At 34.7% G+C, this 17972-nt stretch overlaps 1 protein-coding gene across 1 annotated transcript in view; it reads left to right on the top strand.

The window, feature by feature from the left end:
* Window positions 1-13146: 13146 nt before the first annotated feature.
* The window catches only part of LOC134842708 (heterogeneous nuclear ribonucleoprotein K-like), a 432138-nt gene continuing 427312 nt past the window's right edge, over window positions 13147-17972 (top strand). The window contains exon 1 of the mRNA XM_063859166.1: window positions 13147-13160. The gene's annotated coding sequence lies outside the window, so the exon portion shown is untranslated. The remainder of the gene's footprint in view (window positions 13161-17972) is intronic.

Raw genomic sequence — 17972 nt, 5'->3', positions numbered from 1 at the left:
AAAAGTTTTCGCCTAGGCGTTATATAAAAAGCGAGACACAAGAAGGCATCAAAAGAAAAAATTTAAAGCCTCGGCGCGGTATTAGAAAAATTTTGGGCGGGCGACTTGAGAAAAATTCTTGACGCACTGTCCTAACTACAGATTTTGGCGGTGGAGAAAAGACTTTTAGCGACTGAAGTAATAATGTTGGTGGCTTGAATAAAAATAAGTAGATGGCTGGAATTTAAATAAAAGTCGTATTGTAGTCAAAACAATCTGTGCTACTTGCATAGCAATCGGCCACTTTTGCTTTTAAAGGGACTCTTTTGAGATATATTTTAAAATCAAAAACAAAAACTTTCATAAAAAAAAAGTTTTCTCTACCAGTTATATGGAGGTCAAAGGAATTTTAACAATGAAATCCAATACAGAGAAGAGGAAGCCACTGGAGAAAATTTGAACTTTGTTCGTTTTCTTTGGTCCAATTTGTAGTGCAATCCAATGAGATTGTTGAGGGTTTTATTTCAAAAATACACTGTGATCAAAATTAGGCGCAATTTCAGGATATAACTTTCTAATTTGCAGGTTTTCAATGTCCATTTTGAACAACATTTCTTTCGAAAAAAAAATTTTTTTTTCTGTCATTTTAAATTAGATAAAGAACAACTGATCAGAGCTATTCTCTGTGAAACTATCATTATTTGGTTTCAATGACTTACCAGAGATATCAGGGTATAAAAATTCCAAAAGTAACTCATTTGCATAAAAATTGTTTCTACTTCGCGTGAAAAAGTAAGAAACGTTCAATTTTAGTCAGCTTTTCATTGTTTCAATTTTCTTGCTGATTGTTTCCATTTTCTCGCTGAGAAAGTTTCACGTCGCTTGAAAAATTTTTTATTACTGCGCTCATTCAAGAAAGAATTCAAACGAGGCAAAACTTGGTGCAGATGAGAAAAACTGGCCTTTTCAGACCCGGAATACCATGGTAAGTCAATGAAATTAAATACTGATTGTTTCAAAGAACGTAGCTCTGATCATTTGCTCTTGTTATATTTAAAAATTTTACTGAATTATAAAGGAAGTGTTGTCCAATATGGAAATTGAAAATAGGCAGTTTATAGAATAAAATCCTGAATTTGCGCCTATTGTTGTCCACTAGCGTAGTTTATGCTCAAATTTGACTATGCAAAGTTTGATTTTCGTTTGTTTTTCACAACTCCTTCCATAGTGGACGAAGCAAGAAAGTTTTTTACACTACTTAATGCCTTTGCTTTTAAGGAATTAATGACCACAAAATTTGGAGGTGGATCATTAAAAAGAATGGTCTAAGAGCTGAAAAACCGAAAATTTTTGATTTTCATAAAGTAATCAGTAGGACAAGCTATAGAATTGTCAATGTTATCAAATGAACAGAATATGCATAGTACTGAAAAATTAATTAGAAATTTTTTCTAAAAATTGTTTAAAAATTAGATGAAATTACTCATTTAAGGTATACTTTATTTCCTTATAAATCAAAATTTGTGCTCTTAAACCCTTTTTCTGCTCTTAAACTTTTCTGATCTAAGACTAATCTGCTCGTTGACTGGCCACCCAAAATTCCATCTGATCAGATAAAGTTTCGGAAAAAAAATCAGGAAACATGAGAAAAAGTTGCTTTTGAAATAATAAAATCTTGTTCAAATAATTAGTTGGACCCGTAAATGAAAAAGAAAATCAAAGAAAAGGAAGGATCCTAGAGGCTAATCCTCAATTGCAAAACTGAAAGACTCGTTACAAGGTACAAATGTATTATATGTTTAGCCGTCGAGTTAATTCTTCAGAGAAGCTTAATGTTTAATATATGGAGTTTAAAACAATGGGCTAGATCGTTGTCTAATTTCAATAATACAAGGTGCTTTTTAAAGCAATTTTGGTGCTATCATACTTTTTGCTCGGGCAGAAATTTTTAAATAGTATGATACTTCACCGCGCTTAAAGCAATTATAAGATTTCGTCGAATTAATAGGCGCTCGCAATATAGTCTAAAAGCCTTAATTAGCCGCGCTCGATGCGACTTTATTTAAAAAATTTTAAATGACTAGTGAAAAACAAAAATAATCTGAAATAATTTTATCTGTTCTTGCACAACAGATAAAACAGGTTCAACGGAAAAATTCCCGAGAAAGATTGGATGGTCGATTGATTAGTGGACACTTTAACAGACTGACAACTCAGTTTTTTCGAGTATTCAGTGACGCCGATTATATGCAGGGGAAGATGAATACGATCAGAAAAAGGGGGTGATATCTATTACCTCGAATTCAAACCGACACCGATTGCGACATAAGACAATTTTAAATAAATCCTTAGACGTGAGATGTTCCAAGAAGTACTTGTTCCTGGTAGTTGCTCGTGAAAAATTTAATTTTGATTGATATAAATCAGCAACAAATTCATTGATAATAATTGCCTCAAAAAGAAATTAAATGAAACCAGGTAGTTTTTACGTAGCGAATGTCAGAAAATAATTTTACAAAAACTCGTTTCTCACCTGTGTAGTCAATTTTCAAGCTCGTAAGTTTAATTATGAAGATTTTTTCACATCATCGGCAAACAATGTTGTATTTTGACCGACAAAGCGCTACATTTTTCAAAATTACTATTTGTATTAAGCACTGGCTGAAATGTGAAGGGCTTCCCAAGCAACGAGGAATTTGAGTTCCCAGAAATTTAATCAGTTTTGATAACAAAAGTATGCGATATTAACAAATGAGACAGTCTCGGGTCGAGGTGCTCGACTTATTTTTCGACTTTGAAAGTCTTGTAAGTGCAGTTTTTCTACTGAAATGCCGCGGTCAAATTGCAATTTTAAGTCAAGCACAAAGTCAAAACGTACCCAATTTTTGTCGAGATGGTCGAAACCTAGTCGGGCAAAGTCGAAATATACTCAGTTCTGGTCTAGAAAGTCGTAACATAGGTCGAGCATATCTTTCTTTTTTTTTGCAAGTTTTAATTCATTTTGAAGATTTTTGTTCATTTTAAATTGGAAAAAATCAGCTCAAAACGGATTCCGTCAGAAGTTGCAATTGTCAAAAATCATTTTAGAAGATTTGCTCACCTCAAAACTGAAAATTACAGAGGGAAATCTTTATTTTTTTTGAGTTTAAAGAATTCTTGCGGCAAAAAAATTAAATGCTACTGAAACTTTCTCAAGTACTAATTTTCAGATCAGCAACTACACCACATCCTATTGTTATTCACGCCGCTTGAAAATAATCTGAGATTTATAAAAAATTTGAAATATTTTTGTCTGTTGAGAAACTTGAGACAATCGAAACATACCCACATTTAGCCGAGAACCTTGAAGCATATCTATAACAATAGATATGCTTCCGTTTTACTACTCAAGAACCTTCTGTTGTGAAGGGGGAGAGCAGTTGAAAAGGAAAACATTGTTATTGTTTTAGCAGCATACGAAATCGCTTAACCTTCTAGCAGCAAATTGTTTTAGTTATAATTAGAGTTTTGAGACAGTTTTTATTTTTCAAACCAACATAATATCTCAATTCTCAACATGGCACAGTTTTGATATCGATAATGATTCAACCACCGTGCACTTTTCAGATGCGGCATTCTAATCAAGAAAGCTGAACACTTTCAAACTCATTGTATTTATTAGGTATTGGTGGAAATTGATTTTCTCGAGTTGGATAAGATTAGACAAAAAGAGAAGAAAACAAAAGTTGCTAAGAAATTCAGCGGGTTCAAAATTGGCCAAGTTTGTCTCCGAAACTTCCAATCAAATGTTACCCCCAAAATTTGGTCATTTTGGCTTTTTTTGATTAATCAAAGAGTCAAGAAATGTAATTTTCTTATAAAAAAACCCAAAGTCTTTGCTTAAAAACAACTTTTAAACAATTTACTCAAGTTTTCGAAGATTTAATTTTTCTGGAAATTTGTTGGGCTGTGTAAGAGGCTTTTTTGATTTATATTTCATATCAATAACCAAAGTAGTTTCAGCGTCATTTTTGATCGATCGAAAAAAAGCCAAATTGACCGACTTTTGGGGTAAAATTTTGGTTGAGGATTTCGGAGAAAAAATTTAATTCGGAGAAAAACTCTAACTATAGCTAAAACACTTTGCTGCTGAAACATTAAGTGATTTTGTGTCTATGGGGTTCTTATTTTTTTCAATTGGTTAAACAGTTTACATTGTTACGCAATCAAGATTACGGCTCTAAACTTTTGAAGAAAAGAAACTAGCAAATGTTGGTTGGAACCCGTAATCTCGAGATAGTCCATATCATCAGAACCGGCTACTCCTCAATCATCAGCACTGATCCAAAGTCGCTGATGCTCATTGAAGTCTCTGTTCATTACTACATTCTTATGCCAAAATTGTGTTGAGAGATCCATTTGGGTCAAAAAACACTTAGATTTGGGTTTTTCAACTTAGACCCTTTAGGTGAAAGTTTCATAGAGCATGAGAAACTTTTGTTTTTACACAGAAAAGAATGCCTTTTTTGAATAAATGGGTTTTTGGAGAGAGCGTGTGTTGGACAAAAGTTAAGTAAAAAATAAAATAAGTTCAGTTAAGAGTAAAAAGTGTTTTCGACTCAGATGTTTGAGTTCAACCAAGGTCGTAATCAGCCAACAAAGTTATTGTTACGGGGAAAAAAGTTGAGGTTGTATCCTATCATGAACAGTTTCCATCCAAAAAAAATGCAAGCTGATCGTATCCCATCAATTTATTAAATATATTTTTTACTTGTTTCATAGTCGTTTTGAGTATGAGTTTTTTCAGTTCTTAACAAATTTTGTACTGTTAGGGATCTTTATTTCTCTAGGAGATTTATTTTATTTTCAGTTAGATAAAAATTATGTATATAAACAGTGCGTAAGTACATAATATAAACAATTTTCCATCAGGTTTATGTTCAGATATAAATGAAAAATCAAAAAACCAAAAAATGAACTTTTGGTTGTCTCATCCAATTCATTCAAAAAAAATAATGTGTTTAACAAAAAAATGGTTGATTCAAAAAAAAGTACTTGAGTTTTTAAATGAAAACGGATCTACTTAACAATCCCATCCCCGCATAGTTTCTACTTAAGATTCTCCACCCCTATAAATAAATATAAACAATTAGCACTGAGCTTTCTATTGAGAATTTTAATTTTGCTGCTCTCTGATTGGTTGAAAAATCGAACCTTTAGATCTACATAACAATCTCCCCCCTTTCTTGAAAGGGATGGAGATTGTTAAGTAGATCCAATGAAAACTTAGATTGAAAAAGAAGCGCGATCTTTTTGAGGAACAAAATTCTGAAGTTTGAAACTAAACTGTCGATGTATATAGTCGGGAAAAAAAGGTTGATTCAATTGCAAGTACTCAGTTTCTTTTTTAAGATAAAATTTTAAAATAAAAACTGAAAAAACATCATTTTGAGAAACACAATTTCGAAAATTTTGTTCCAGATCTGAACTAACGAGATTTAAATCTACGAAAAAATCACTTTTAACCAAAAACAAACGTTGGAAAATTGAAAGATTTGTGTAGTTCAAAACTATTCAGAACATAATGTTATAATTTGGTTTCTCAGGATGTTTTTTAAAATTTCAGAGAAAGAAAATTTTTTCTCCTGAAACGTGTAAATACCATTTGAGGTTTTTCGTCCTTAAAAATGAACAAAAATTGAATAATGACAGTTCTGGGGAAGAAAATTTTAAAACTTTTGCTTCAGATCACATCTTTAGAAACTTGAAATTATGATATTCTGACTTTGGAGGGAGACAATTTTTTCTGGCACATTCAGGTTTTTTGTACTTAACAAAAAAGAATATAATACTTAAAATGTTTTCTCAAATTGTTTGGAAAGTTCAAAGGAAAAACAAGCGTAAATAGCGTAATTATCAGAAGATTTTTTTGATCCTAAAAAATGAACAAAAAGCATTCTTTTTTTAAATTGAAAGTTTCATATAATAAAACTTTGTTTTATCAAAGAACTCTAATATACGCAAGGCAAACGCTCGTATGACAAAAAATTTAATAGGAAACGTCCAATTTTTTACGTCGATTTGAAAAAAAAACTAATTGTTTGTCATTAAAAGCTTTCAATTCTTGATGAAATTTTTTACAAGTTAAAACATAGCTGAATTCTAAAATTACCCATACGAGATACTTAAAAATTAACAAAAAAATCCGTAGTGCCTGTTTCCAAACTGTGCTAAAAAAAAAATCTTTTTCTCGAGTCGAAAAAGTGGTAGCAAACGTTCTTAATCAAAATTGCCTTCATTGTGCCTGTTTAGAAGATAAACTTTGAAAGGTGCAGTCTTTATGCTCCTTCTTGAAATGCTCTCTAGTCGTTTTGGTCCTAATTCTGCCCTGCTGCTCGGTGTCCAGATCCTATGAAGACTTGATCCTGTCTGTCACCTTGTCAGCTCACCCAGTTAAAATTCCCAGTTGTACTTGAAGATGTCAGTGCTATCTGAACATACTCACAACGCTCCCGAATCAGGCATCCAATTTCTTTCGAGTAAGTTTGTCAAAACAATCAGCTGATTATAAAATTTTAAAGGATTTATTTATCATAGATGTCCGATCAACCCGATCGAGTATCAAACTATTTTTTTTTGTTTTTATGGTGTTTGAGACTTCAATGCTGGCCAGCAACTGAAAAGAGTCAAAAAATTTAAAAAACCGATTAAAAATTGCAGGTAAACTGACAGAAAATCGGTCTGAAGTCAGGTTGCTATTCGCAAGTTGTCCGATAATAACCTATTCGAGTGGAAATGTCTTGTTCCCGATAGAGAGCACCGAGAATTCTTGTGAAGAGCCATCACTGGACAAAAGAACACCTTGTTTGGGCAGTTCGACGAGTGAAGCCACCCAGTGGTCCAGTAGATAAATCTTCTTGAGTTTAAAAAAAATACTTAAATTTTCTTGAGTTATCTTAACTTATCTTATCTTAACTTGTCTCAATTTCGATAGACGTATATCGGGAAGTTTGAAACCCTTCAAGCTATAAGCAGATGACGTGTCTTGTGGATTAGACAAACTAATCAACATGGGCTGCGAACTTTGTTTGATATTCATTTCGTCAGTTGAGGTCCATCAATGACCATATTGTGTGCTTGACCGAAAAGGGTTATTAGTTGTAGCGGTTGGCAACGGACTGTCGAAGGTTTGAGTCTGACCTTGAAAAAATTCATAATTCTGGGATGCAGAATTGGAGTGAGGAAAGTTTTTCAAACTTGAATTATACAAGCCTTCAATGTGTTGTGAAGGCTCAGTGGATGTTCTAGTGAAATGAATAAAATCTCGCGTCATCTCTTTTGTTATTGGAGCCTCTGCTCCATAAGGAGAGCTGAGAAAGATGCTTGAATCGTGTGGAGATCTAAGTAGGTTCCCATCTACAGAAGAGTTGCAATCTTGAAGTGTCACGCGTTTTGATGGACCTTGGTCCAAAATGGAGTACCTCTGTTCGTTACGAGACATTCGGACACTGGTTGTTTCACTTGTAAATGAACACCGGCTTGCGGTTATTATTGTTGTAGCAACTGAGTTAACTTTGGAACTACACACTGGTGCAAAAGAAGCAATGGAATTGTTTTCAGCTGGAGCAACAAAGCTACTATTGAATGATGTATCGTCTCCGATGCAAGTCTTCTCGTACTTTTTCACTGGCTTAATTGCTTTGCTTTTTCAATTGCGCAATGTAGAAGTATATTCTAAACAGTCGTTGACTTCGTCAGAGGAAAAGGAAGCTAATTTATTAGCAATACTTTCAATTTCTGGGAAACCTTAACATCGTCGACTAATTGGGAAGAAGCAATTTCGGATGTCAGTTGACGTTCAAGTTCTTCTAATGAACGATATCGACAGTGCCATTGGCTCATAAGTTTGTTAGCTTTAGAAGTCATTGCGTAGCCGACCAACAAAACAAAGTAGATAAAGGGAAGTAGTGTCCTAGGGCAAACAAGGGAAAACCAGTGGTAAATGGTTAATTTGAAGAAAGCTTTGCTGTGAAATACACAAGCACGAATACTGTTGAAAAGCAATGTTTGCTCTGAGGAGCAAACGTTTAAAGCTAGAGATGACTAGCCAGCGAGATGAAAGCTGGGCGGAACCAAATTTGAAGACGTACGTTAGATCTGACGAACAAAATAGTAAGGCTGGAAGGCGACCAGTATAAAGTTCGAAACAAGCTTTGAAATGAATTTGTAAGGTAACAAAGCTCCAAGAAATTGAAAAACATCTTGTTGAAGTGGATGTTGTAAGTCGTTGTAGTCTTCGTCGTAGAATGCCGTGGCATCGCTCGCACCGTTCCTGACGACAGCCCGCGTTTATTATATAAAAAATATCGTTCGTGATATTGCCCAAAAAGGTTTTGTTAGTCTATATGAGTTAAAGCCATTAATCCTCAAATTTTGATTTTGATAGCAATTTTGTTTGTGTGTGAGTAAGTAGAAACTTTTGTGAAGCCAATAGAGAAACTCAACTGACTTTGAAAACCTTATTACATTGATTAAGAAACCTTAATACGCGTACTGTTTATTTCTGTTCCTTTTTTCAAAACTTAAAGAACTTTTAACAAACTTATTTTTGTCTGTTATGCTTAGATGAGTTATAAACTCTACAGCGCTTTTAAAAAAAAAATCTAAGTGAATGTTGGGTCAGGAATACAAAGCTTAAAAATGCAAAAAAGGCTTCTTTTTTTCTTCAAAATCTATCCTTGTTTCCCAGAGGAGTTTTTCAGTATTTTAAATTAGTGCAGCAAAGAACGAATTAAACAACTTTGATGAAAAGCATTCTGACGTATAAAATAAAACTGTATGAAGTATGAAATGATAAAGCAAGATATGAAATCGCCCTTTATGTACATTTGTTTAAATCACAACTTTTGAGAAAAACAACTGGCTGCAGTGCTCTGAGTAAAAATTGCCTCACACATTTTTGAGTACAATATCAAATCAAACTCGTATTTGCAGCCAATACAACAATGAAAGGCGGCCGTAACTATTTGTTTTTTTTCGTATGTATATTGTATGAAGGCTAGTACAAGTTTTGGAAAGATCTTGCCTGGTCCTGTCCTTTTTGAAAACCTGGATGAAAATGATGTGGAGCACTGGTAGAGGCGTCCAGATCCCTTGTCAAGCGGAGAGCATTGTGCACATCAAAATATTTTGGTCACGATGACAATGATTGCCGAACCTTTAGTCTTTTGAGCTTTCAATTGCATGGTTTCTCATATTTAGTTCCCAACTTTATCTTACAGTCAAATGTTAAAAAGTGTTCATATTTACATTTGAGATATCAAGAAGTCACAAATCGACATTCATGATATGATTGTTAATGATCATTAACAGCTCGCACTCTAGACTTAACGCCTCAAATAGCCGCAGTCGATAAAACTGGAACCAGTTCTAAACTAGTATTTATAAACCACTTATATTATTGATAAATTACCACCATAAAAAATTACCAACTAACCAATCATATTCCATCTCTAACATTGACACTTATTTGTAGGTGCTGAAGCTACTTGTAGTTTCAGCACCAGAGCAATTTGAATTAAACTTAGAATACAGTTGTTCTCATTCTGGAAACTAATTCGCATAAACCGGTGTACACTAGATCTATTGAGACTAGGAGATATAAGAGTAAGATTAAATTTGGTATTAGACTAAGAAGTTGCAAGAATCTATCCGGCCGAAAACAAGATAGCGTGACGAACAAACGGTGTACCTTATCTGAAATTACTCTATGAGTACAGGTTAAAGGTCATAACTCACGACTTTAATGAAAGTTTTTTTTAAATGACTAGTGAAAAACAAAAATAATCATAAATAATTTTATCTTGCTCGTACAAACACAACAGATAAAACAGGTGCAACGGAAAAGTTCCCGAGAAAGAATGGATGGTCGATTGACTAGTGGACACTTTAACAGACTGACAACTCAGTTTTTTCCAGTATTTAGTGACGCCGATTATATGCAGGGAAGATGATTACGACCAGAAAAAGGGGGTGATATCTATTAACTCGAATTCAAACCGACACCGATTGCGACATGAGACAAATTTAAATAAATCCTTAGACGTGAGATGTTCCACGAATTAATTGTTCCTGGTAGTTGCTCAAGAAAAATTTGTTTTTGATTGATATAAATCTGCAACAAATTCATTGATAATAATTGCCTCAAAAAAAATTAAATGAAACCAGGTAGTTTTTACGTAGCGATTGTCAAAATATATTTAAGAAAAAACTCGTTTCTCTGTTTAGTCAATTTTCAAGCTCGTAAGTTTAATTATGAAGATTTTTTCACATCATCGGCTATCACTTTTAGATGTTGTATTTTGATCGACAAAGCGCTACACTTTTCAAAATTACTCTTGTGCAACGAGGAAATTTGAGTTCCCAGAAATTTAATCAGTTTTGAAAACAAAAGTGTGCGATATTAACAAATGAGACAGTCTCGGGTCGAGGTGCTCGACTTATGTTTCGACTTTGAAAGTCTTGTAAGTGCAGTTTTGCTACTGAAATGCCGCGGTCAAAATGCAATTTTAAGTCAAGCACAAGGTCAAAACATACCCGATTTTTATCGAGATAGTCGATACTTAGTCGGGCAAAGTCGAAATATACCAGTTCTGGTCGAGAAAATCGAAACATAGGTCGAGCATGTATCTATTTGTTTTACAAGTTTTAATTCATTTTGAAGATTAAGTTCATTTTAAATTGGAAAAAAGCAGAAAAAAAATCAGCTCAAAAAGGATTCCGTCAGAAGTTGCAATTGTCAAAAATCATTTTAGGAGATTTGCTCACCTCAAAACTGGAAATTACAGAGGGAACCCTGTATTTTTTTTTGAGTTTTAAGAATTCTTGTGGCAAAAACATTAAATGCTGCTGAAACTTTCTCAAGTACTAATTTTCAGATCAGCAACTACACCACATTCTATTTTCATTGACGCTGCTTGAATCTAATCTGAGATTTAAAAAAAAATGGAAATATTTTTGTCTGTTGAGAAACTTGTGGCAATCGAAACATACCCACATTTAGCCGAGAACCTTGAAGCATATCTATAACACTAGATATGCTTCCGTTTTACTACTCAAAAACCTTCTGTTGTGAAGGGGAAAAGCAGTTGAAAAGGAGAGAATTGTTATTGTTTTAGCAGCATACGAAATCACTTAACGTTCTAGCAGCAAAATGTTTTAGTTATAATTAGAGTTTTGAGACAGTTTTTGTTTTTCAAACCAACATAATATCTCAACTCTCAACATTGCACGATTTTGATATTGATAATGATTCAACCACCGTGCACTTTTCAGATGCGGAATTCTAATCAAGAAAGCTGAACACTTTCAAACTCATTGTATTTTTTAGGTATTGGTGGAAATTGATTTTCTCGAGTTTGGAACAGATTAAACAAAAAGAAAGAAAACAAAAGTTGCTCAGAAATTCAGCGGAATTAATATTGGCCAATTTTGTCTCCGAAATTTCCAAGCAAATTTTATCCCCAAAATTTGGTCATTTTGGCTTTTTTTGATTGATCAAAGAGTCAAGAAATGTAATTTTCTTATAAAAAACCCAAAATTTTTGCTTAAAAACAAATTTAAAACAATTTGCTCAAGTTTTCGGAAATTTAAGTTTTCTGGAAACTTGTTGGGCTGTGTAAGAGGCTTTTGTGATTTATATTTCAAATCAATTACCAAAGTGGTTTCAGCGTCATTTTTGATCGATCGAAACAAAGCTAAGCTGACCGACATTTGGGGGAAAATTTTGGTTGAGAATTTTGGAGAAAAAATTGCACAATATTAGTTCTGCTGAAAACCTAAGCAGCTTTTGTTCTCTTCATTTCTTGTCTATTCTTAACCCAAATTGCAAAAAACGTGTTTGAAACTTCTTGTTTTGTTGTTTTTGTCCAGATAATTTAAATCAGCACTGTACTCTATTGCTAGCTAATGACGCCTTTCCATTTTCAACCGATATTTTAAAAATACATTGAGTTTAAAGTGTGAAGATTTCTTGATTAAAAAGCCGCATCTGAAAAGGGCACGGTGTTTGAATCATTTTCGATATCAAAACTGTGCCATGTTGAGAATTGAGATATTATGTTGGTTTGAAAAATAAAAACTGTCTCAAAACTCTAATTATAACTAAAACAATTTGCTGCTAGAAGGTTAAGCGATTTCGTATGCTGCTAAAACAATAACAATGTTTTCCTTTTCAACTGCTCTCCCCCTTCACAACAGAAGGTTCTTGAGTAGTAAAACGGAAGCATATCTATTGTTATAGATATGCTTCAAGGTTCTCGGCTAAATGTGGGTATGTTTCGATTGTCTCAAGTTTCTCAACAGACAAAAATATTTCAAATTTTTTATAAATCTCAGATTATTTTCAAGCGGCGTGAATAACAATAGGATGTGGTGTAGTTGCTGATCTGAAAATTAGTACTTGAGAAAGTTTCAGTAGCATTTAATTTTTTTGCCGCAAGAATTGTGCATAAGTTGAGAATTGAGATTGTATGTTTGAAAAATAAAAAATGACTCAATACTCTAACTATAGCTAAAACTTTTTGCTGCTGAAACATTAAGTGATTTTGTGTCTTTGGGGTTCTTGTTTTTTTTTTCAATTGGTTAAACAGTTTACATTGTTACGCAATCAAGATTACGGCTCTAAAGTTTTGAAGAAAAGAAACTAGCAAATGTTGGTTGGAACCCATAATCTCCAGATAGTCCATTTCATCAGAACCAGCTACTCCCCAATCATCAGCACTGATCCAAAGTCTCTGATGCTCATTGAAGTCTCTGTTCTTTACTACATTCTTATGCCAAAATTGTGTTGAGAGATCCATTTGGGTCAAAAAACACTTAGATTTGGGTTTTTCAACTTAGACCCTTTAAGTGAAAGTTTCATAGAGCATGAGAAACTTTTGTTTTTACACAGAAAAGAATGCCTTTTTTTGAATAAATGGGTTTTTGGAGAGAACGTGTGTTGGACAAAAGTTAAGTAAAAAATAAAATAAGTTCAGTTAAGAGTAAAAAGTGTTTTCGACTCAGATGTTTGAGTTCAATCAAGGTCGTAATCAGCCAACATAGTTTTTGTTATGGGGAAAAAATTGAGGTTGTATCCTATCATGAACAGTTTCCATCCAAAAAAATGCAAGCTGATCGTATCCCATCAACTTATTAAATATGTTGGGTTCTTGTTGACCAACTTGGCAGCAACTGAACTTAGCTGAATTCTAAAATTAACAAAAAAAAATCCGTAGTGCCTGTTTCCAAGCTGTGCTCAAAATAAAAAACTTTTTCTCAAGTCAAAAAAGTGGTAGCAAACGTTTTTAATCAAAATTACATTCATTGGGCCTGTTTAAAAGATAAACTTTGAAAGGTGCAGTCTTTATGCTCCTTCTTGAAATGCTCTCTAGTCGTTTTGGTCCTAATTCTGCCCTGCTGCTCGGTGTCCTGATCCTATGAAGACTTGATCCTGTCTGTCACCTTGTCCCCTCACCCAGTTAAAATTCCCAGTTGTACTTGAAGATGTCAGTGCTATCTGAACATACTCACAACGCCCCCGAATCAGGCATCCAATTTCTTTCGAGTACGTTTGTCAAAACAGTCAGCTGATTATAAAATTTTAAAGGATTTATTTAGCATAGATATCCGATCAACCCGATCGAGTATTAAACTATTTTTTTTGTTTTTATGGTGTTTCAGACTTCAATGCTGGGCAGCAACTGAAAAGAGTCAGAAAATTAGAAGAACCGATTAATAATTGCAGGTAAACTGACAGAAAATCGGTCTGAAGTCAAGTTGCTATTCGCAAGTTGTCCGATAATAATATATTCGAGTGGAAATGTCTTGTTCCCGATAGAGAGCACCGAGAATTTATGCAAAGAACCATCACTGGACAAAAGAACACCTTGTTTGGCAGGTCGACGAGTGAAGCCACCCAGTGGTCCAGTAGATAAAACTTCTTGAGTTTAAAATAAATACTTAAATTTTCTTGAGTTATCCTAACTAATTGATTAATCGATTCATGAGCCGTAGTCAATATGTGAGTACTGAATTTAGTTTCTAGAGTGCATTTTATAGAGTTATATTGAGGTAAGGTGGGTTTTAGGTTGATCCATCAGAAATAGATCAAAAGTACACAGTCCCTTAAAAACTAATGGTACTTACTTGAATTTCCACACACTGTGTTAAATGGTGTTCACGTGTTTTAGATATCTAGAGACTTAGCCAAGGAGACGTGATTTTTTCAAGAGTTGGTTTTTTTTTGGTATTAGCCTTTAATCCTTAAAATGATCTTGATGTCCCTTGTCTTAAGCGAACCGAATTGGCTCCAACAGAATGAGGTGCAAAAGCACAAGAGGAAGTGTCCTGGTCCCTTGAACAGTTTTGTTTTTCGCCACAACTGAGAAAGAGCGAAAATCAGGCGAACAAAATAGGTTCTAAAAAAGGCCTTTAACCAAGAGCCAGAAAGGTTGTTGGGAACTCGGAAGCCTTCCGGAAGCCCGACTTAAATTTTCAGCATATTTGAAGCCAAAAATTTAAGGCTGAGCGGTATATGACCAGAAAAACTTTAAAAAATACGAAACCAATCAAAAAGTAGTATAGTACCTAAAAAAACATAAAAGTAACCAAAAAAACCAAAAACAGTAGAAATAGAAAATCAGTAGAAATCATCCCCCTAGAGGAGATGTGATACGACCCTCACGTTTGTTGTTAGATATATTGTTGTTGAAGGCATTTATATCAAATCGGATTGTTCCGATCAAAACTCTGGCCTTTTTCTGGTGCCTGTACTGTAGGGTTGTTTGAGTATCTAAGCACGTTAATGCTTATTTGCGCTCAATCCGGAAAAGTCAAGTGTTAAGAGTGGAAGACTGATCCGGCAAGCAGCGCAAAGAGCAGCAGAAGCATTCTCAAAGACCACAACAACCGACTGTATTGTTTTTAAGTTCTGTATCCTTTTTGGTATAGAAAGAGCGATATCAATCTGTTGGGGGCTCGACAGTGACTTCACTGTAGTGACCCTCCGCTGAGTTTCAAATTTCCGAGTTAAGCACCATAGTTCAGATATTGAACGGACCCGGAGGGGAATAATACTATTAGAACTACTATTAAAACAAAGCGTATTAGTTTTGCGATACAGTTTTCAATCAAATAGACCATTAATAGACTAGTTTTTGGAGTCAAAATAATGATTTTTTGATCACACTCAAATCTTGAATTTTGAGATATCCATAATTTTTCAAAGGGGTAAAAGCCATAGGTTTTTGAATTAGAGCGTAATTTAACTATAATAATTAGTGGAACTGGTTGAATTCAGTTCAGACGTGGTTGGATCTAATTAGGTGCCGAAATCCGATTTTTCGTGATTTTTGAAAAAGCAAAACGCCGCTAAAAAATAAAACTTTTTGAAGTTTTTGAGTTAAGGTGATAAAAAGTTTTGTCCGGACAACATACGCTGTTGAATCAACAGGTTTTAGAACCTGTTTGCCAACAACCTTCCTGGCTCCAGTGAAATCGAAATTAATGTGTTTGGTTTAGTGGGTCCATCATTCCGGAGGGGTCGAAATAGCTTTGTTTTTAGCAAATTTTTTTCAGCTGAAGGCCTTCATAATGGGTTTTTGCATTGAACAAAAAATAGGCTTTTCGAGCTCAGATCAATAAACTTTTAGGTGAATAGGACAAAAATTGCAGAAAAGTTAGGCGGAACCTATAAAATTTAAAATTTTTGAATTTGCACAGAACACGTTTTGCGTCGTAACTCAGAAACAACTAGACCAACCTAGTTCATTTTTTTACTTTTAGATCAGGAATTAAGAAGGTTCAAACGTGATTCAACGATTTTTTTAAGAATCTGAACAGAGGAGATTATTTAGGTTGTTTTTTATCAAAATTACCAGTTTTGAGGGTAGACCCATTTCTGGAAAGTCATTATATCCCTCTCAAACGGTAGCAACAGTTGATTTAGGTGCTTTAACGCTGATCCAGATAGTAAGGAAGGGTTAAGGAACCTTGAAATTAGTAAGCAAGTCGGAAATAGGCCACTTAGTAAACCCCTCCCAGTTAAGGGAAATTGTTAAATAAGCAGCTTAGCTTCAATCCCGAAGGGTTCGAAGTCAGAAGTCAGAACGAACACTTCCCAGTCGGTTGGTTTTGCATAACAGCCTCTCAGACTGTATCCCGAAGGCTCTCGGCTTAAACTTATGACAACTCGGAATAGTCACAACTTTGCCGACTCGGAGGGATCCCAATCCGGAGGGGTCTAGTTTTTGCCCATTCAGAGGGGTCTCAATCCGGAGAGGTCTTATTTTTGCCAATTTGGAGGATTACCAATCTAAAGGGGTCTTGTTTTTGCCGACTCGGAGGGGTCCCAACGCGGTGGGGTCCTGTTTTTTTGGCAATTCGGATGGGTGTCTGAACGCCAATCCGGAGAGGTCTAAAAAATGTTTAACAAAAGCAAACGTAGGGATCCTAATACGTGCGTATATGAAAGCACGACATTTAGTGGATAGAATTAGGAAATTAGGACAAATAGGCAGACCAAGTAAAAAAGGAAACCATTGACAGCACTGGCAACTTGCCTTTTAATATGCACTGAAAAGACCATAATATGACCACAATATATCTGTTCCATTGCTAGGTCTCTTGCATTGCTGATTTTTATATCCCTGCCCAATGCTAGGTCTCTGAATACCTGAAACTCAAGAAAACAGTTTAAAACCGGTTGGGAACAAATCAAAATTATTGTTTTTTTTTAGAAAGTGCCTGTTTGATCCATTTGGGATATATCAACCTTAAACACGTTCTGTCGACATTATCGGACAAAATTAGCTCGAATTAATTATGCAGGTCAATTTCCAATAGCAAGTGGGTTCACGGTCTTTTTTTCTAGTGTGGTTACCGCAATTGTAAAATTGGCTGCTCTGATTTTTAGTTCCTATTACCGCGAGAAAACAGCCTGACAGGGCCACTTCGATTGTTTGAAAAGTTCAATTCGAACCGAAAATTTTAACTCGACCGACCGGCAGAGAAGACGCACGTGCTGTTGCTGTTGGAGATTAGAACTTTTAGCTGCTGCTGGTGCTATTGCCCCCAGTAACTTCCCTATAGTTTCCTCCTCAAGTTTTGTGACATTCGAACAGAATGACTGAAAATGCATGTCATCAAAGAATTTTTTTTCGAAGCAGTTTGGCGGAAGACCTAACTGTTTTGGACGGTTAACAGTGTTAATCGTTCCATTGAACGTATTCGGAGGGGACAATTTGGACTGACGGTGTTTTTTTACTTTTTGAATTTGGTATGCATGACATGTAACCATTTATTTTTCGCGACAACTGAAAGCGTGTGCCAGTCGGTCATATCCTGAAGTTTTATCTTGATTTTTGGTTGAAATTTTATTTTTGAAAAATTTCAACTGGCCATGTCATGTTTTATTTTATCGCTGAAAAGGGAAAGTCGGAAATTAGAATAGCCGATTAATAGTTTCGAAAAAAAACTGACAGAAAATCGGTCTGAAGTCAAATTGCTATTCGCAAGTTGTCCGATAATAACCTATTCGAGTGGAAATGTCTTGTTCCCGATAGAGAGCACCGAGAATTTATGCGAAGAACCATCACTGGACAAAAGAACACCTTGTTTGGGCAGGTCGACGAGTGAAGCCACCCAGTGGTCCAGTAGATAAAACTTCTTGAGTTTAAAATAAATACTTAATTTTTCTTGAGTTATCTTAACTAGTTTGATTAATCAATTCATGAGCCGTAGTCAATTTGTGAGTACTGAATTTAATTTCTAGATTGCATTTTTTGAGTTATGTTGAAGTAAGGCGGGTCTTAGGTTGAACCACCTGAAATAGATCAAATGTCCAAAGTCCCTTAAAAACTAATAGTACTTATTTGAATTTCCAAACACTGTCTTTAATGGTGTTCATGTGTTTTAGGTATTTAGAGACCTAGCCATGGGGATGTGCTTTCTTCACAATTTGGGGGTTTTTTGGT

This window comes from Symsagittifera roscoffensis, chromosome 3 (genome assembly GCF_963678635.1).
Source record: "Symsagittifera roscoffensis chromosome 3, txSymRosc1.1, whole genome shotgun sequence".
Lineage (NCBI taxonomy): Eukaryota > Metazoa > Xenacoelomorpha > Acoela > Convolutidae > Symsagittifera > Symsagittifera roscoffensis.
Note: the sequence above shows the minus strand (reverse complement) of the source record. Positions and strands in the feature narration are given on the sequence as shown.